This window comes from Balaenoptera musculus, chromosome 14, assembly GCF_009873245.2.
Source record: "Balaenoptera musculus isolate JJ_BM4_2016_0621 chromosome 14, mBalMus1.pri.v3, whole genome shotgun sequence".
Lineage (NCBI taxonomy): Eukaryota > Metazoa > Chordata > Mammalia > Artiodactyla > Balaenopteridae > Balaenoptera > Balaenoptera musculus.
The window spans coordinates 76,540,771-76,561,113 of record NC_045798.1 but is presented as its reverse complement, the minus strand read 5'-3'; the positions used below and the strand labels follow the sequence as shown (position 1 = coordinate 76,561,113).

Below are 20,343 nucleotides of genomic sequence, written 5' to 3'. Positions count from 1 at the left end.
TATCGGGAGAGGTTAGAATGGGAGTTCTTTTCTCGTGGACAAGACAGTAGGGACATAAAGACAGCTCCATTCCAGCAGCCCGGAAAGGCTGCCCGCTCTGCTGGATGACTAGGGACCACTCAGTTGAACCCTGGTGCTGGAGATCCAGGAAAGTTGGCAGGCTTCACTTTACTAGAGTCATAGAACAGACTTTTGGGTTTCCATTCTGCAAAGGAATCCTTTAAAAAGGCAACAGAGAGCACGGACACCATCCTCTACCAGCGACCTCTCTCCTCCATTCTCCTATATTGCAGTTAACACAAGAGCCACGCCTAGATTTTCTTGGAGGAACTAGACATTCTAAGCATGTCCCTAAGGTAGGAGTTCGGTTTCAAGGTGGAGAATAGGGTGGGCTCCGAGGTCCCGGGGATTCGCACTGCCATGTAACCCTCAGGACTGGCCCCTCCCTGTCCCTGCTCCCTGCACCCCATCCTAGGGAACCAGGTGGTGGGGTGTCATTCAGGCTTCTTTGGACGCATCCTCCCCTCCGCCAAAGCAGGACCCCGCCCTGCCTGGACCACATGAACTCTTAGGGGCAGCCATAAAGTACCAGCGGTGACGCGGACCCAGGGCAGTTTCTGGAAACGTGACGATCTCGACTCCCCCCTCGCTCGGTCCCCAGGTCCCGAGCTGCAGACTGGTGCCCGCCGGCCTCTGCCCCTGCCTCAGCCCCGCACTCCTGCCGGCTGAGCTCGGCCTCCTTTCACACCTGATTCCAGCTCGGGTCCCACTCGCGCGCCGTGGAGGGGACAACGTCGAGGTCCCGGCCGAGGTCGGGCACTTGGAGGCAAGGCCGAGGGAGCGCGCGGGGGAGGGTGGGCGGCTCCTCAGCCCGTGGGTGGTTTGCGATTCAGGACGGACAGACAGAAGTCCTGGACCAGCGGGGAGGTGGGAGGGAAGGGGGGTGGGAGGTGGAGCCGCCGGGGAGGGGCGGTGCCGCGGGGAGCGGAGCCCGGCCTCTCGCCCCCACCCCTTTCGGTGCCCGAGTCTGGGCGGTGACACAAAAAGCTCCCGCTCCGAGCCGAGCGCCTGGCGGCGGTGTTCGACTGGGAGCGCGGAGGGCGGCCGGGCAGGTGGGGCGCCTCCCGAGGGTCTAAGCAGGGAGCTGGGGCTGCGGGCGCCGCCGCTGCCGCGCTCCCCGCGCCCGCCCCGCAGCCCTCGGCGCGCGTCTGGCCGAGCGGGTGGCGGGCGCGCCGGGACCCCCCGGCGATGCTGCTGCAGCCGCCGCCGCCGCCGCCGCCGTCGCCGCTTCTGTAGGGAGCGCCGGAGCCCGCCGCGGAGACAGGTCGGTGAGTTTCGGTTTCTCGGCTCTGTCCCTCCTGGGTCGCAGGCGGGAGAGGAGCGCGAAGGGATGTCTGCGCCCCCGCGGCGGCCGCGCCCGGAGCTAGGGAAGCTGGAAAGGGGAGGTGCCGCCTGGTGGGTGGAGGGGGCACCTTTTGGACTGTGGAGGAGGGTGGCGGGGCCGCAGGGGTCGCGGGGAGCGGGGCCCGGGGCGCGGCGAGGCAGCCCCGGGGCGCGAGGGAGGGGGTCCCTGGAGTTGCGTCTCTCGCGAACGCCGGCGGAGCTGCGCCCGCGGCTGGGGCTCGGGAGCGGCGCTGTCGGCGGCTCCGCCGAGTCCTCGGATGCCCTCTGGAGCTCCTGTCCGAGGGAGCCGGTCTCGTGCCCGCGCCGCGCGCGCCCCCCGGGATGGGCCCCTGGCAGGGCCTCTGTCGAGCGCTTCCCCCTCCCCCTCCCCGGAAGTTGTCTCTGCGGTCCCCGGGCCCCTCCGGGGAGGAGAGAGCTTAGTGGAGGGCCAGATGTTGGGGGTCTTTTGTGAGCACCCACGCGTCCGGGGCGCTCGCTCCTGGGAGGGCAGCGGCAGCACAAAGCAGGCTGGACTCGTGGGACGCTGCTCCGGAGGCGGCGGTCCCCAGTCCCGCCTAGGCTGGGGGCAGCGCCGCAAGGTTTTGGAGAGAGTAGAGAAATCGGCAAAACAGAGTGACCGGGACTTGATGAGGTGGCGGACAGGGGCGTCGGAAAGAAGGATGCTCGCGGACGCAGCGCTGCTGTGTCTCTCTGGGCGCCCCGCGTTCCCACATAACCCGGTTTACCTAGGATATTTCGCCTGTGCTCCACGGTGCTATGCTGTGCCTTCTCGTTTTTCTTTCTTTCTGAGGGATTACCGTCGCCAGTGGAGGCTCCACAACCAGAGGATAACTTAGGGGCGGGGGAGACTGCGGAGGAGTCGGGGAGGTGGTGATTTGTCCCGTGGAGACGATTAGGAAGCGTTACGCCCCTCAGCGGCCCGCCAGCCCGCCACACCTCCGCCGCCTTCCTCCACCTCCCCGAGCGCACGCGCTCCGCCACCGCCGCTCTGCCCGGGAGGTCGTTTGGGTTTCTTTGCTGCGCGTATCTAACCCTCACTGCATGTATTTCACTGCAGGCTGAACAAAGCTCGGGCTCAGTTGTGCTGCCTGCTTGTCAGCCTCTTGCCTCCCAAACGCGTACCATTTCCACTTGATGTCATCACGCAGAAAGGGGTGAAAGGGAGTCGGTGACAGACTCAGGTAACCACCGATCATCTGGGGAGCCTCCTGGGTGTCTCTGGGTCATTTAGGTCAACGGGCGTTTGCAGGGGGGCTGTTTGGGTGGTTTCTGCATCACACCATGCATTCCTATCTGTGTGGAGGAGAAGGGGCTGCTGAAACTCCTGATTCAAAGAAAGAAATTGCAAATGACTTGAAACCTTCCTTGTGAAGAAGTCATTGAGGGCAGGCTGCGTTTGGGGTTGTATAAATTCCACCTGGTTCCCTTTGAGGGGAATTTTGATATAATCCACACATAGGCAGTTGTATCTGAATGTGGGGTTTGGATATGTGTCTGCTTTCTTATCTGTAGTAATACATTTTGGCTTCAGTCTGTAGGTGGGATATCATTTGTCGAAAAGGTATTGGTCAAATGTCCTAATTGTTCACCTTCTTATGAAACACTGTCTCTCCCCCCCCCTCTCTTTATTGTAATAGTGTTCACAGTATCAGGAGGGATGTGCAGAAGTAAGTTACTGGGAGGCGGGAGGGAGGACAGTTGGGGGAGCAGAAAATGGAGCTTCAGTTAAGCTTCCATTTATATAGCCATGAACCATTAGGCCCTCGGTCTGCATTTTATCTTTAGGTGTCGGTTCTTTTCCAAAAACTCTGGCCCATTATTCTTTTCTTTCCAAGGATAGTTCTGTTTTGATGGCAACCTAACCAGGTCTGGGGTTATCTTGATAAAGCTCAGTGAAAGCCTAACCTTCAGATGGATCAGGACACCTGGTGTTGGTGTTGTCTCCTAGAGGACAGAGTCATGGTGTCCTACACGAGAAGCAGGGAAGAAGAATGTGTATGGACATAGACTCAAGTTTTATTTTGCAGGAAGAAGGGATGGCTGAGGACCAGAGGCCAGTGTGCTGTCTCTTGCACTATAGCAACAGCATGGTATCCGGGGCAGATTCTCCCTTCACCATTTTTTTCCCCAAATCCCTTAAAAAATAAAATTTAAAAACTTGAAAGATTTGTCATTCCCCTTTAGGGTAGTTTTGTTTGGAAACGTGACTTTTAACAAAACATCAGTGATGCTGGCATTTATTCTTCGACTCAGAGCATTCAAGTATCACTAGGAAAAGTAGATGAGTTATCAACCTGTCCCAGCTGAAACAAAGACCAGTGCTTTGGAAAGATCAGCTTTGTAGTGGGGCTACGGTAGAGGTATTTTGACAAGTGGTTTTTATGTCAGCAATAATGCAGGGTGTGTGCTGTGTTCCTGCAAGAGGGGAAGCCACGTGATGGGATAATAGGGAGTGTAATAATGCAATAGAAACAAAGGGTGTGTGTGTGTGTATGTTTTAAATAGAAAAAATAAATACCTCACTCACAAAATTCCACATGGGAAAACAGCTGCCTGCACATGTAAATGCACGTCCAAGAACAAAGATAGCCGTAGCGCAGGGCTAGCTTTCAATGTGGTTTTCAATTGTGTCTAGTAATAAATCCTAATCAAGTGTTGTATTGATGTTTAATTTGTTCTTTTAGGTGGATGCTTCCCACTCCCAGATGTCGGCAGTAGTGTGTTTTAGTTTTAGGTTGAAGGAGCCCTAGAGGTGATGAGACCGACCTTTTCCACCAGAGCTGAGTCCTTTCTACAGTGTTCATTTAATTCATTTGGCAGATGTTTATGGAGCACCTGATAGACACTGGGTTCTCTGATAGCTGCCAAGGGGTGGGCTGGGGCGGGGTGTGGAGACACAAAGGTGAACCACCTTCCGAGAGCTTCTGGGGTGATGGAGAAATGAAGACCTGACTAATTAGGTGCAGTGGATGCTAGAGAGAGAGGAACAAAGAGGGGGTATTGGACTTCTGAGGAGGCAGCTTATGATCATCCCGCCTCTACTTGAATGCCTCTTTCATTAGGGTGCTCACTGCTTCACAAATGTCTGGACCTGTTGTCAGAAGGTGACCTTTTCTTCATAGTCTTTAAACTCCGCTGCTGAATTCCACATGAATGGGTAGATTTCACCGTCGTTGAGAGGTTATTCTGTTTTCATTCCTTATTCTCTGAGTTGTTTAGACCTGTCTATCCTGTTGGCGCCCTCTACATTTCAACGCATTATTCAGGCCCTGCTGCACTTGAATTTTGAAATAAATTCTGCTTTTCTGAATTAGAAAACAGATGGGAGGGGGACGTCTGCAGATTTCTCTCTTTTTTAAGCAGTGATGTATCAGCAAGATAGGTTAGGTTATACTGCCGTAACAAATAACCTCTGGGTCTCAGTGGCCCGGTTTCTTTCTTTCCCACATTGTGTGTCCAACACGGTCAGCAGGTGGGCCCTGCTCATCTTAGTCATGCAACGACCCAAATTGGTGGAGGTGTGATCTTGACGTGTGATCAAGGTCACAAGATCACTGCAGCATGGGAGAGGAAGCTCCAGAGGATCTTGCTCCAAAATGACATGATCTGACCCGGAAGTGACTTATGTTGCTTCACCAGACTAGTCCTATGACCCCATTTAACCACAATCTGATATTTCTTGTACTGAAAAAGGGAAAACCGGATATAGGTGAGTAGCACTAATGACCTTCCACAAGTGATGTGGCCTAGTGTGTTCCTATGGGGTCTAGCTTAGCGCATTGAGTGTTATACGAGTATGGATTGAATGAACAAATGATACGTCTCTTAAAGAATCTTGTCCTACTCCAACCTGTTCGTTACTAATATGTTGGTATTATATTTGCTAATATGACCGCACACCTGTCATCAAATAAAAAATGATAATTATTTTCTCTTTTTGCCTGTTTTGAGTAGTTCTTTTTTCTGAAGTGATAGGCCGGGAGATGTTTCCAAGGCTGGTTCTAGGAGGTTCTGTGCTTAGCATTATATAATAGAGAGGTGTTGATTACACACTTCCTCTCCCTCACTGTCTGCCTCTTGTCTAAGACTTCCTGAGTTTGAGCAGCCCAGGGTAGAAAAAGAACAATGGTGGGCCTAGCGTCACCCAGGATGTGGCCTCCCTCAGCCAACACGGCAGATAAGACCTAGAGGGGGCAGGGGATGTGTGGGGTAGTCTGGGGTCATCCTCTTATTGCTTTGATATTAGAAAAAGGAATTTGGACAAGACGTATTTTCTGGTCATAGGGCTAATGGAACACCTGAGAGTTCTGGGACATTCAAACTTTCATCAGCAGCCAGGGTGGCTATGAGGGTGGTAAGTTTTAAAGCCTTCCTTGCCGCACCCTCCCTAAAAATAGTTGGGTTCTGTGGAATAGACGTTGTGAGGGGCTGTGGATTAAGCGGCTGGTGGCTTGTTGAGAGATTTTGCTGTGCAGAGTGCTGGTCACACAAATAATCTTTGTTGTGATAAATGCGTGCATGGATTAGAACGTTTAGGATTTGATATGTACCTTTAGCATAAGTATGGAATTGAACAAAAGAGTATGGCTTCTGGGTCAGTAATCACCTTGTTGAAGTCATTTTTACAGACAGCTCTCCGTAGGCAGGTGATATGGTAAACTGACTGCTAGCTTCTGAGTCAGTGACCAGAGGACCTCAGTGTTGGCCTAAGAGTCCAGAGGCTGCCCCCTAGTCCAGCTTTCTTTGAGTGACAAAGTATTGCACCCGTAGGAGTTCTGAGGTGGAGATGAGCAGCTGAGAAACCGGCAGAGAGATCAGATGCAGCCCATCCAAGACCTCCAGGTACTAATTCAGGGCAAGGCGCAAACTGAGAGAGGGAGAAAATTAAGCCCGGAGGGACTGGTCTTGAAATATCTTTGGGAAGCTCCAAAATACATGTCTATATTTTTTTTGGCCTCTGAGTTCTTACCATTTTACTTTCATAGTGAAGTTGGCCATCTAGGTAGAAGACCCCTGTGGAGGGAACGTGGTTCCTGGCACTGCCGGTCGCAATGTCCTGGAAGCCGGAAGGAAGGAAGGAATGTGTTGGTTTTCCTGATCCTTCCCTCAGGGCTTTGGGAGCTACACTGTATGTTCCAGGATAAAACAAGTACTTGTTTTATGGTTAAGGATTTTCTATTTCCAGTTGATTTACTGTCATTGTGAGATTTCAGGAGGGAGGCCTCAAGTAGTGTATATGCGATTTGCATTTCCTTTGGGTAGCTCTTGAGGCCTGGGATTTCCTGGCGGAGACCTGATGTGGCTGTGCAGGCCTTGGAGCACATTCCTTGCGGAGTTGTGTGGGGGTGGAGGGTGGGGAGGGGGGCGGGCGGGTGTGGTACCTGCGAGCTGCTGGGAGTCAAGGGACTGAGTAGGAAAGGATGCCTTATTCACCACTTGATTTATTAATTCCTGCATGGATGAAACTCATTGCAACATCCTGCATGGTAAAGGTTATTATTGTAACATCACATGGGCTTCCTGGGGGAGCAGACTTCGTGCAAGGAAGGGATTGATCAAATGCAGATGTACTGCTGGTGGAGAGGAAGTCGTGAGGAAATGGAGTCTCCGAACACAGTGTTCTGTGCTTGTGTTTTCTCTTTCTGCTCCCCCATCCCCATCTTACTCCTACCTGTCAAGGAAGTGTAACTTTTCTGCCTCACTTTCCATTAATAAGTCCAGATAATCACACGCAACGTACTCCTCACTGAGGTTCTACAGGAACTGATGAGATTTTGGTAAAAGCTTTGAGAGATTCTGTGAAAATAGATACTGTGGAAATAGGGACCATTATTATTCACATTGGTGTTCCGCTTATTAACAGATTAACTGAGTATCTTTATTTTTTAAATTTTTATTTCTTTTAACATCTTTATTGGAGTATAATTGCTTTCCAATGGTGCGTTAGTGTCTGCCGTATAACAAAGTGAATCAGCTATATGTATACATATATCCCCATATTCCCTCCCTCTTATGTCTCCCTCCCATCCTCCCTATCCCACCCCTCTAGGTGGACACAAAGTACAGAGCAGATCTCCCTGTGCTATGCGGCTGCTTCCCACTAGCTATCTGTTTTACATTTGGTAGTGTATATATGTCCATGCCGCTCTCTCACTTCGTCCCAGCTTACCCTTCCCCCTCTCCATGTCCTCAAGTCCATTCTCTACGTCTGCGTCTTTATTCCTGTCTTGCCCCTAGGTTCTTCAGAACCATTTTTTTTTTTTAAGATTCCATATATATGTGTTAGTATGCGGTATTTGTTTTTCTGACTTACTTCACTCTGTATGATAGACTCTAGGTCCATCCACCTCACTACAAATAACTCAATTTCGTTTCTTTTTATGGAGAGTAATATTCCATCGTATATATGTGCCACATCTTCTTTATCCATTCATCTGTTGATGGACACTTAGGTTGTTTCCATGTCCTGGCTATTGTAAATAGTGAACTGAGCATCTTTAGTGACAGTTCCCACATCTTCCTTGATTTCCATCCCCACTGCCACATCTTAGCTGAGAACCTTATTTCTCTCATTCCTGGCTTTCCCAGCCCCAGCTTCCTGTCCAACTTTGACTTTTGCTCTGCATGACTTTAAAACACAACATTAGCTGGGATGGTTAGCCCAGTAGTCCCCCAAAATGCTTTGCATGACCCTGTTTCTTAATCCTGGAATATTCTGTGGCCTACAGTCTCCTGTGCCTCATGATACTCCATCATTAAAGGTGTGACTCGGCTCTTAACTCTCCTAAAAAACTTAACTCCATCATTTTAGCTCATAGCAATCCTTGATGCCTCCACAGTTCTCTGGCAAAATTACCTCTCTCATTTCAGTTAACATTCATTCATTCATTCATTCTACAAAGGGCACTTATCATAGATTGTCCTGTATTATCACCTAAGATTGAAGTGTCTTTTTCTTTCTGTTTAATTGCAAAGAATAGAAACCCACTAAAGCTAGTTCATGTAACAGGAGGTGTGTTGACAAGATGTCCCAGGGTGTCTTTTGCCATCAAGCCACATATCACAAGTCATTGCTCAGCTGGGGGAGAGGGTAAGGCGTACAGTTCTTTCCAAGGGGCCTGCAGGCTGGTAGATGTAGAGATTAAAACAGCAGGATCTCAGTTCTCTTGCAAGTTCCTTAAAGATGAAGACTGGAGGAGGTTTGACCTTATTTTGTATTCCCTACCACGTTTGTACAAATTAAGGGCTCCATACATACTCAATCATTGATAACACAGAAATGATTTTGACTTACTGTGGTAAGGGAATTATATATGCTTCTGGCCTGTAGAATTGAAGTTAAGAAGAGAGAAAATTATTTTTAAGAGCTTCCCCTACTCGCATTAATAATGAGTAAATGTTGAATCAGATTAGAGTTGCCAGGCTGCAGTGTGCATACCAGTGGTTGGGAGGTGAACATTCTCATAGAGGGTCATCATTCTAACAAAATGAATTGTCACTGGTGGCCTATTTTTCAACTTGAATTGGGCTGATTCTTCCAAAACAATAACAAAGCAAACAAAAAACCCCTCTTCTTGGTGACATACAGTAAGCAGCATCAGAACTGTACACTCCACCAAGCCAGCCAACAAACTCAAGGAGCAGATTGTGCTGTTTGGGTTTGACATGAGTGGGTGACAGTTTCCCACAACTGGCTACCACCCCTTCCTTCCTAATTAACTTCTGGCCATAAATGCCTTTGGGAGGGACATCTGGTTTACCTCACCTCTTTTGATTTTGGAATAATTCACATGATAGAAAGTCTTCTTTAGCCCTTGGAATGCTCGATCATTATGGATAGTGTTATTATGAAAGAGGAAATGTGTTCAGCTGCTTGGAGGAAATGGCCAGGAATACATTAACATTAAAATAATGTTCTCAGTTTGACGGATAATGAATGGAGCTGAGATAAATGTCTCAAAAACAAAGTATTTGGTGTGATGTTCTTTTGCAGTTGTGTTGCTCTGTAGGTTTGCAGATTGCTTCCTTTCAGGTTAAATGAAATTAAAAGTGGTTGGAGAGCAGGAGGATAGATCTCTACTATGCAGGTAGAGTGCCAGCCGTCCTTAACTGGGGTAAGTACCTGTCCATGTATTCCTGCTCCATCACACTAACCCTTCAGAAGCTTCAGGTAGGAGTTCATCTATTCACCTATGGTGGTGGGTAAAATAGCCTTTGAAACACTGAGCATCAATAACTTAAACCTCATATTAGGTATGCAATTGTATTTGTTACATTTATTCAAATATTGAGTGCCTACTGTTTGCCAGGCACAATTCTGCCCAATTCTAACTAAAATCCCTACCTTGCCTTAGCTTAATGTATGAGCTTAACTCATAATTGATTTGGTTTCTGCCTTTTTTTTTTTCTCGCAATGGCAACACTAAAAGTGGAGAGAATAAAAGAAATGTATCTGATACTCTCCTCTCTCAGTTCTTGATGCCTTACTATATATGCTCACCTTACTTGAACCTAATTCAATTGAATGGTTGAAAACATGGAACTTTTGAAGCAAGATGGGTTGGGTTCAAACATGAGCTCTGTCATGATGACCTTGAGTAAATAAGGTCTGACTGAGCCTTGGTTTCTTCCTCTGGAAAATGGAGGTCAATCAACCTCACTGAGTTATTGTGAGTGTGAGATCATTTATATAAAGTGCTTAGTGTGTTGTCTTACACATCGCAAGCCCTGCATAATGGCAGCTATTATTAACGTCCATTTTATGTAGTATTTTCCATCCACCAGTCTTGGTGCTGGATTCTGGAAATCTTGGGGTGAATAGTTATGGTCTAAACTGAAGGAGCTCTTAAACTAGCCAAGGAAATAAATACCCACATCCAAATAACTCCAGCCTTCGGCATTTATGTGAAGATTTCTTCTGTATGTCGTGTCATTGGAGTCTTGTCATTGGAAAGTCTTTGTAAAGCTTAAATGGTGTGGCATTTTAAAAGGATAGGCCTTCTCAGGAGGAAGCTGTGAGGTTCTAAGACAGCCCACAGGCAACCCAGGCCTTCCTTAAAGGGCACCAGGCGCCTTTCTCCTATGGCCTCATTTCCCTCAGGCAAGTGAAGTAATGTACCTCCCTTTGCTGAGGTCTGGCTTCTTGGGGGTAGGGTGACCCACTGACTCAGCTTGTCCAGGACTAAGAGGGTACCTGGGTTGAGGGACTTGCCCTTTTAAAACCAGAACAGTCCCAGGAAACCCGGGACCAGTTGGTCACCCTACTTAGGGGCCCTGTCCTTGTTCTATGATTGTTGTTCGCATCCTGAAGCAGGCTTTGTAGACATTTCACATCGTTAGAGACACAGCCATCGTAAGACAGGAGGCAGGAGAGAATGGGGCAGGATAAGACTGGAGAAGGCAGTGTGGCTGTCAATCTATATTTGAATCTGCTTTTTGGATGGAATCTTTATTAGTATTAGTATTATTTTAAAGAAGAGAGCTCTTTAATAAAGGCACAAAAACTAGACTGTACAATGCAAAATGTAAAGTTAATGGAGTCTTTAAAAAGTTTCCCCTAGACAGTGGTATTTGCTATGCCTGGTAGGGCTGTTGAATGGAACTTGGTACATAGCAGACATTCAGTAAATATTTGTTGAAGAAGGCTGGAATCAATTTAATCTTCAGAAATAGCTTTGAGAGCTGGGTTCCAGTTCAGGCTGGATTTGAGCCTGGGCCTTTGATACCTAATTTGAAAGTGTGTAAACCCAGATCTGCTCTTGTTGCGAACAGATTCCTTGCTGTGCTGATATCCGGAGTGTATTTATGTAGGAGCTTAGGCCCTTCTCGACTTGTGTTTTTTTCTTCTCGGTGAAACCACACGACACCAGCAGACGGGTTGCCTTGTCTTTTGGTTGCAGCTAGGATGCTTCTGGAACGTGCCCGTGCTGTAAACGTGACGGTAGTGTGGGCTGTGATGGGGGCGCTTGTGTACACAGTGCTCAGTGTTTTCCTCCCAAAGGTATGGGAGGGATTTCCTGATGCGTCTGTGAATTCCAAGTGGGGGCTGGGAAGGGGACCAGGCCTGGCTCCATCCTGCTGGGTGGAGAGGTCCAGAGCCGGGCTCCCATTTGTCAGCGTTCCCTCTTCCTCAATCTTCGTTATTAACACGGAGGACTGATGGCAACCTATAAGGCTCTTAGATAAGCCACAGATTTTTCTAGTCTTTAGCTGAGGCTTCAAATGGTAATCCTTTGTCTTCTGTTTCTTCCTGAGAAGTGTTAACTGTTTATCCAGGGATGTTAGGACCTGCAACAAATTGCCAGAAACAGTAATTAGTTTGCTGGTTACCAGTTCTCTAAATCTCATGCACAGAGCACCTGAGGGCAATTGCCAGACATTTACATCACCCTTCGCATCAGATTCCCATGTCATCATTATGTATTTCTATACACAAAATACTAAATATTAGTTCAAAGAGAGTGTTTCTTTGCAGAGTCCATAGTTTACTTTTTTTTTTTTTCCAACAGTGGAGTCAGAGCTGTCAAATTTATTGTGCATACGCCTTGAGTTTATATCAAAATAATAACGTTTTTGAGAATTGCATCTCAGGGTGGTCGTACTTCCCTACAAAAAGTTCATTGACGTACAAGGAAAAATGTCTTTACTAAGAAGTTAAAAAGAACACGACAGATTTCACTCCAGACTTATTACACCTTTTACTTGTTGAAATCTGTCCATGCACATGCCAAACCCTCTCTTTAATGTGCTCCTTAAAATAACATTCTCTTGGGATCAAGTCCAGTCTGCAATGGAAATTGAAGAAGACACTGTCCAGACAATTTAGAATTCCTTGTAAATTAGGAGGGCAGTGATAATCAATTTTGAAGCCTAAGCGTGATTCAGCCTAGTTCTTCTGGTTGGCTTGACTTTTGTTTTATTCCTTGTTCTTGACTTATTGCAAAAGGCATTGCCATTCAATTTTGTTTCCACCTTTCATGAAGGTGGATGGGACTTGACTTAGCCGAAGACCCTAGATGTCTCCCCCTCACCATAGGAGGAAGCAGTTCGGAACAGGCTGACTCTTCTCCGGGTCCTGGAGGCTGCTTCCCTCTTTTTAACTTCTCCTTCCAGATTGACTTGTAAAGAAACAAATTTCTTCCTTTTATGAGGCTTTTTAGTGCTAGGTGATTAGTGTCGTTGGATATAATCTATAGTACTTAACAACTAGATACACTTTGTTTTCCGGAAGCTGATCACAGTGAAAATAAGAGTTAGAGAGACAGAGAGGCAACAATTTGAGGGAGGAAGCGTGATTATGAGAATGATGGGGGTAAATAATTGTGTCGGAGTATGGTATTTTAAAAATTTTAATTTTAGCTTCAAAATTAAGAACCACCGTTGTTTACATGGTGATGTTGCTTTGTAATTAATAGCATCTGGCCCAAGCAAACTGAAGTCGCTATTAATAATATTCTACAAAACAACATGAAAGTTCATCAGATATTTTCCTTCCCTACTATGTCAGATTCCACAATGTATTTTATGACAACCGAAAGACAATTTTGGGGGGCAGAGGAGATGGCTATGGTACAAAGATAGAGATAGTGTTTATTATATGCTTCAGGTTCAGTGCTAAGAGCTTTAAGCACGTTATCTGGGAGGCAGTAGATCTTGGAAACTTAGGTAACTTCTTTAAGGTCACACACTGAATTTATGCCAGAGCCAGGATATGAACCCGGGCAGTCTGTGCTCACAACTGGAATTAAAGATCAGAAGAAGCAAAAACTTTTCTTTTTTAACCCAACAGGTTCAGTGTTACATAATTTAGGAAGAGATCTGACTTCTGCACTGTCCTGTCTTTGGGGAACAAAGATGGACGCGTTTGGTCAACCATCTGCCTGAATCAGTTTCATGTTGGCTTTGAGGTAGCATGGTTTGAAAGACTCTGTGACAGGTCCTGTTGGGAAATTTGCAGTGAGATTTCCAGCTATTACCTGGGCTTTGCCCTGTGCTAACAAGTTTCTATGAAGCCTGGTGGTGTGAATTGTTTCTCAGAGGGCCACTTGACTGAAAGCCAGTGTGTGTGGCTGGGAGCTTAAGACTTTCATGAATACACTGCTAAAAAATGTTTGAACCAAAAAGAGTTTTTTACTACCCCTCCTCCCCTAGTTCCTATTTCTTCCCCTAAACAAAAAGGGAATAAATCATATCCTTTCATATTGTTATTCCTTTTTACAGTTCCCTTTTCCTGGAACCACCTTTTTCTTCTCCACCGCCCTGCAAAAAAAAAACCCAGAACATTTCGATGGAAAGCCATGACTGTATGCTTCCTTCAAGACGTCTTTCCTATTCCACTTTCCCTATGGCTTCTCCAACTCTCTCAGCCGGAATTAATTGCCCTTCCATTTGTTCCTTTAAATCCCACTGACCCCCATGTCTGATAATTCTACATATGCTTGCCTCCCTTGCTCCACTGTGAAGTCTTTGACTTGTAAGACCTTGTCTTGTTTAGGAGCTTGGAGCTTGGATGAATGAATGGAGGAACGAACAAGCAAATGAACGAACAGACTATCGATACGTGGATTTGTTGGGATTGATTAGAGTGTATGGTAGTGGAAAATGGTGGTGGATCTGAGCATTGACGTATGTGCGATTGTGGAGAGTGGCTAGATGCTTACCAAAGTCTCGGCAATATTGCCATTTGGGGCTGGTTAACTTTTTGTTGTGGGGAGACTGTCCTGTGCACTGGGGGACGTTTAGGAGCTTCCCTGGACTCTACCCACTAGATGCCAGTTACCCAGCCGTAACAATCAGAGATGTCTCCAGACATTGCCACCTGCCTCTTGAGAGTCAAAATTGCCCCCAGTTGACAACCACTGTATTGGACTACTTTCTGTATCTAGGTGGAGCCATGAGATTGGTTCTCACGAAAGGATGTGTGTGGAAATGAGAGGCAGTTAAGAGTGAGGGTCCTTTTGCATATCTGCTCTCTTTCTGGTCTGCTGGCCAGCTGCAGGGGGTGCCAGGGAGAACTATGAAGCCCTGGGGTATGATGGAGTCACAGGGTGGAAGGACCCCTGGTCCTGAATGACCGTGTGGAGCAGAGCCTCCCTTACCAAGTTGCATTGAGATGCAACATGAAGAAATTAAACCACATGCGTTAGGCCAGTGAGATTTGGGGGTATGTATTTTGGCAGTAAGTCTACCTTCCCTAACCTTCCCTGACGCTTGGGAAGAAGGGACTTTGCTGAAGCAACCATGCCAGTATTCCAGGCAGTGAGTAAAATCAGACATTCTAGCCACGGCAAAAGAGAGAGTTTATTTGTTTATTTGTTTGTTCTTGTGTAGGTAGCATCAGTCTTATTGCTATAATTCTTTTAATTTCTAAAATTTATCAGAAAATAAGAGGATGATAAATGTGAATTTGCTGTTCCACCACTCTAATAATTCTGACCTGTGACTAACAGGCAGCTCTGAGCTATAAATACTTTTAGTAAAAAGTTAATAAAACATCGAATGTCCCAGCGGTTCTCATTTCACTGTGTATGAATATGAGTCTGCAATGCAAGTTCAAGTTGAGATATCTGTGGCAATTTATGTTTAATGCGTTTTCATATTTTGGGGGGAAAATGACAGATGTTGATACCCTACAGTCACAGCTGTTCCCCACACCATTAACAAATAAGTCACTCTATATGATGTGATGGGCTTTGAAACGGACTCCTATATGCTTAGTCCAGCTGAATGATGTGGATTAGTGTCCCTTAAAAAGCTGAACCCCAAAGCTTGCTTATCAGACCAAATTCAATGCCTAGTGCTAGATTTCCTTTGCAGCAGTTAATTGGATTTGTGGTTAGGTCTACGCAGAGCCACTGTCTGCAACTCGTAAGTCAAACGGTTTCATTTGGCACTCCTCTGGATGACAACAGCGGGGTTGTTTGTGGGAGACAATGGCTGATTGTGGATGAGCCCTTCGTTGGCTGAAAGCTTTGTGTTTGAGTCAGTGGTCTCGGTGCCTGCCCCATTTGCACAGCGTTCAGTCCATTGTACAAAGAGCCACCCCCGGTGAATTTTGCCTTACCTGTCAATGAAAGACTCCCTGTCAGCAAATAGAACAAATCTGGCCTGAGGATTTTAAGATGGTAAAGTCTCTCTTTCTAGAAAAAATCCTGCTGGCATCTTAACTACCAAATATCTGATTCTAATGTGTGTTTTTTTTTAATCCCCAGATAAAACATTTGCACAAGAATAAGAATAAGAGTAGCTAATATGGATGACACTAATTATGTGCCAGGCTCTAAGTGTTTTGCATACAGTATGTGCGTCATTATCACAATAGTCTTAAGGGGAAGGTACTACTAATATCTCTATTTTGATTTCTCCATTTACAAGAACTTGAGGCACAGAGAGGCTAAATGATTTGCCCAAGATCACAAAATAAGCAATGCCAGAGCTGGGATTAGAACCCAGCCATGAATGGCTCCGGAGTTTATGCTATAAGCCACTGCAGTATGCTGCCTCAGATTTTTCATTCTATTAAGGAGACTCGCTTTGTCTGAGATATCCTGTATTTTTATGACTTCAACTAACATCTGTATATGATGATTAAAGAGTTCATGATATTATTGCTTTATTTTTGCATGGGTTGAGCATAATTCCCTACTAAGCTGTCAGCTGATGGCCTTGTGTCTTCCATAACTCTTGACACAACGCTTCCTTGTAAGAAAGTGCTAATTTAGCACGTTGGTTTGATTATTTTTATATAGAGATACTCCTTTAGGAGGTTACCTCTGTAGGAATAAGAACACATGGACACAAGGAACTCAAGTGCCAGATGGTGTTGGATGAAGTGGCCTTGGAGTTCAGAGGGGGAAAGATGACTTCCTGCTAGAGGGTTTAGAATGGCTTCATGGAAGAAGTAGCATTTGCCAGTGCCCTGGAAAGGTAGGTAGTCATCTGGATATCTGGAGTGGCATTTCTGCAGCAGCAAGGTGGTAAGGGAGGGTGGATCTTGTCCTCTGGACAACAAAAAATGCTTTCTGACCGAAGCCTGGAGCATGTGAGAAGGACTTGTAGGAAAAGGATTAGAATGGTGGGTGGGAGGGGGACTTTGGCACTTATTTTGCGGGAAGCCATTGATGGTGTGGAGGCAGGAAAGATGTGGATGTGAAGCTGTGCTTTCAGAAGCTTAGTCTGGCAGCAGTCGGTGTGGATCGGGGCAGGAAAGGACAAAGGTGGGGAGGCCAGTTGGGGTCCAGAGAAGATGTGGGGAAGACTTGGACTCCAGGGGAGGCCACAGGAATGGAAAGGGTGAATGAAAGCAAGAAGCGTTTCCGAGACAAAGTTAGAATTTTGGAGACCGATTGAATGAGAGGTGAGAAGTAAACAGGTTTTCAAGTCTGAGCTGCTGGGTGAATAGTGGTAACAAATATAAAATTGTAGAGGAAGGACCAGATTTGGGAGAAATCAAGAGTTCACTTTGGAAATGCATTTAGTAGCGAGGTCAGAGCTGTTCTTTCGAGAGTAATGCACATCCAGGTGGTCATTATGAGTCTGAGTTTTGAACCGTGTTACCCAGTGTGAGAGAGAACCTCTCGAGGGCTGGCTGTGAAAGGACATAGGTGAAAAGAATGGTAGGAACAAAGAAAAAAATTATCTGGAGCAGAGGAGACCTGCACGTATCGAAAACTCAAAGTGGTATGTGACCTCACGTTATCGTGTAGCTTGATTTCTATTTATTGCTCCTAAATTGGTTATGATTTCTGCTAGATTTGAAATGTTTTACGGACCATGCATGAGAAGTGCTCCCTATGGGACCCTGCCTGGAATATTGGGAACCTGGTTGGAAGACCCTCTCCTCATCTGAGCCGGTTCACTCACCAGCCCCTAGATGTGCTCGGGACCGGCCAGCCTGCTCCCTCTTCCTCTGCCCTTCTGTTCAAATCATAACTCTTCCTTTTTTTTTTTTTAAAAGAAATTCACGTTCTTTTATTTATTTATTTATTTATTTAGGACTGTGTTGAGTCTTCGTTTCTGTGCGAGGGCTTTCTCCAGTTGCGGCAAGCGGGGGCCACTCTTCATCGCGGTGCGCGGGCCTCTCACCATCGCGGCCTCTCTTGTTGCGGAGCACAGGCTCCAGACGCGCAGACTCAGTAATTGTGGCTCATGGGCCTAGTTGCTCCGCGGCATGTGGGATCTTCCCAGACCAGGGCTCGAGCCCGTGTCCTCTGCATTGGCAGGCAGATTCTCAACCACTGCGCCACCAGGGAAGCCCCATAACTCTTCCTTTAATTCCCTGCTCAGATCCCATCACTGAATCCCCGATAATCGCAGCTGAAAATGCCTTTGCTGCCTCCTCTGTCTCGCAGACCTTAATGTAGGTCCTGGGGACAGCCAGCTGCTGACCAAGGGCAGATCAGGGCTGAGGGCTGAGCCCACCTGTTCATCTTTGCATTCCAGGGACCTAGCTTATTATTTTTCTCACCAGTAAATGTTAGTGTGAACTGTTACGTCTCTAACTAGTTTTTAATGTCCTTGAGGACTGCAGAGATCTAATGCTTTTTTGTATTTCCCACACTCTCTTTTGGATATGGTATCTTGGTGGTACTGGTTGATTAAGGGCTGTAACATCAGAAAGTTTCCTTTCCTCGTTGGGGCCACTGCATCTTGACAGCTAAATCTTGTATCTGTAATCAGAAGTGTCATGTTAGTTACCACCTTTGACTTCGTTTATATTTGTCTACTATTCAAAAGACGTATTGACTATCTTGATTGATTCTTTTCTTAATGTGGTGTTAAGCAGTGGCTGCAAGGAGATAGTGTCAGGGCACATTGCCATGTAGTTTTGCCTTTGGTTTTTTTTTTTTTTTTTTTTAATTTGGCTGCATTTGGTCTTCATTGCTGCGCGCGGGCTTTCTTTAGTTGCGGCGAGTGGGGGCTACTCTTTGTTGCGGTGCGCGGGCTTCTCATTGCGGTGGCTTCTCTTGTTGCAGAGCACGGGCTCTAGGCGCACGGGCTTCAGTAGTTGTGGCTCGCGAGCTCTAGAGCTCAGGCTCAGTAGTTGTGGCGCACGGGCTTAGTTGCTCCGCGGCATGTGGGATCTTCCCAGACCAGGGCTCGGACCCGTGCCCTCTGCATTGGCAGGCGGATTCTTAACCACTGTGCCACCAGGGAAGCCCTGCCTTTGGTTTTAAGGTAAGATGTTGGGTTAAGTTTTCAGGAACCAAAATATACTCAGAGCCCAAATGGGTAAAAACAGTAGTAGAAGCCTGAAATTAGTTTTTATGTTTCTAAAATTAACTTAATCAGACAAAATTCATTTAGTAATGTATGAAAAATGGTTGTGAGTAAACAGAATGAAACTGTGCTTTTTAAGATAGATTAGGAAAATACTTTGGGGAGTAAAGCAGCTTTAATTTTCCTTTCTTGATGTTTGTTTACCAATACAATCTCAGCTAGAATCTGCTGTCCTGGGCTCTGGCCTGTTCCATTTTCTCAGAAAACAAGTCCACTTTCTCTGGGTTATGGAAAAAGAGCTTTTCCTCCTTCAGAGAATTTTAGGTGGGCTGACGTTCATAACTAACTTTTGAGTAATGAGAGTTTAGTACGTTGGCAGAAAAAAAGCAAGTGGTGGTGTTAGCCGCAGTGCTGTAAGAGGTAAGGCCTGCCAGTTTTTAAGTACGGAGATTGCAAAATTTGGGGTAAAATTTTAAGTATTAAATATCTTTAAATTGGACTCACAATTTTATAAGTGAAAAAAAATTGCTAATATATACTTGGCTGTCACTAAATCCAAAGCATCTTGTAAAACTCTACATAGTCACCCAATGTAATTCATAAAATAATTTAGAAGTAGGTTTTTGTCCCCATTTTTTGGATGACCAAACTGAGGCACGGAGAGGTTTAGCAGCTTGCTCGAGATTATGCTGTCAAGTGGCAGAACCAGGATAGAAACTCAGTAGTAGCATTGGTACATCAGTTCATTATAATACAGTGATCTTTCAAAACTTTGCAGTATTGAAAAGTACCGATAAAAAGTAATTGCTATCAGAAACAAAATATACTGACAATAAGCATCTTCAATGAACATAATATTAAAAATGAAATGCTAAAAATTTTAGAGTTTTAATTTCAGTCACTCTGTGCTCTGGTCACAATAGAGTTGTAATTTATCTTATTGTGGCTATTTTGTTTCTATACCAGAAATTCATCCGGAGATTATAGTGCAAAGAGTAGCTGCTGAAATTATGTGGAAGTAGAGAATAGTGAGGTTATTTTGAGGGAAGTCCACTTTAGTAGAATAGCCAATGCTTTTCGAATGTAGGACAAGCCAGAGAGGAAGGGGGCATAATTATGGATTTGTAATATATTTTGGAAATGGGTGAGTTTTCAGGAATGTTTTGGAGATCAAAAACCAGACCGCCCAGAGTTCATTCAGAGTTTTTAACCAGATAGTATCAAGGTCATTAGCAATATTTTTTGGCTCTGCTATTAAGTTTTTTTAATAAACATTGTTCATCTCTAGCCTGTTCTATGAACTCCCCGTTCTGAATGTTGGGAGTAACCAACATCAGGTTTGCTTCCCTCCTGACCGCAGGATCCTTTTCTGGAACCTCCCTCATGAGAAGTTTTACCTTTTGCCATGAACACTTCCGGTGCCAGGAGCTTACCACCTCCCGAGTAAATTTGTTCCTATTTTATAGTCAGGAAAACCTGAGACTAAATGAGGTGAATTGGTAGACCGAGGTCTCTGCAGTTCAGAGGCAGGCCTTGAATCAGCCCTGAGAGAACATAACATCCTGTTCAACCCCAGTCGTGCTCCAGGAATCACTCGATGCGCACCCCAGCCGTCCAGCCTTTCCTTCTGATGGGGCGCCATCAGCATACCACAGGACCCGCTAATGCACTTTCACTCTGTTGGCCTGCAGTGTCCTTGGCTTCACCATTAGAGATTCATTC

At 46.1% G+C, this 20,343-nt stretch overlaps 1 protein-coding gene across 5 annotated transcripts in view; it reads left to right on the top strand.

The window, feature by feature from the left end:
• Positions 1-930: 930 nt before the first annotated feature.
• RNF152 (ring finger protein 152) overlaps positions 931-20,343 on the top strand; it is an 80,260-nt gene continuing 60,847 nt past the window's right edge. Inside the window, exons 1-3 of one of the 5 annotated variants that reach the window (XR_005022606.1) lie at positions 931-1,328; positions 2,462-2,585; positions 4,089-4,253. The gene's annotated coding sequence lies outside the window, so the exon portion shown is untranslated. Of the gene's footprint in view, positions 1,329-2,461; positions 2,586-4,088; positions 4,254-20,343 lie in introns of those variants that run through there. The other 4 variants (XM_036874627.1, XM_036874626.1, XM_036874629.1 and 1 more) reach the window with 4 other exon arrangements.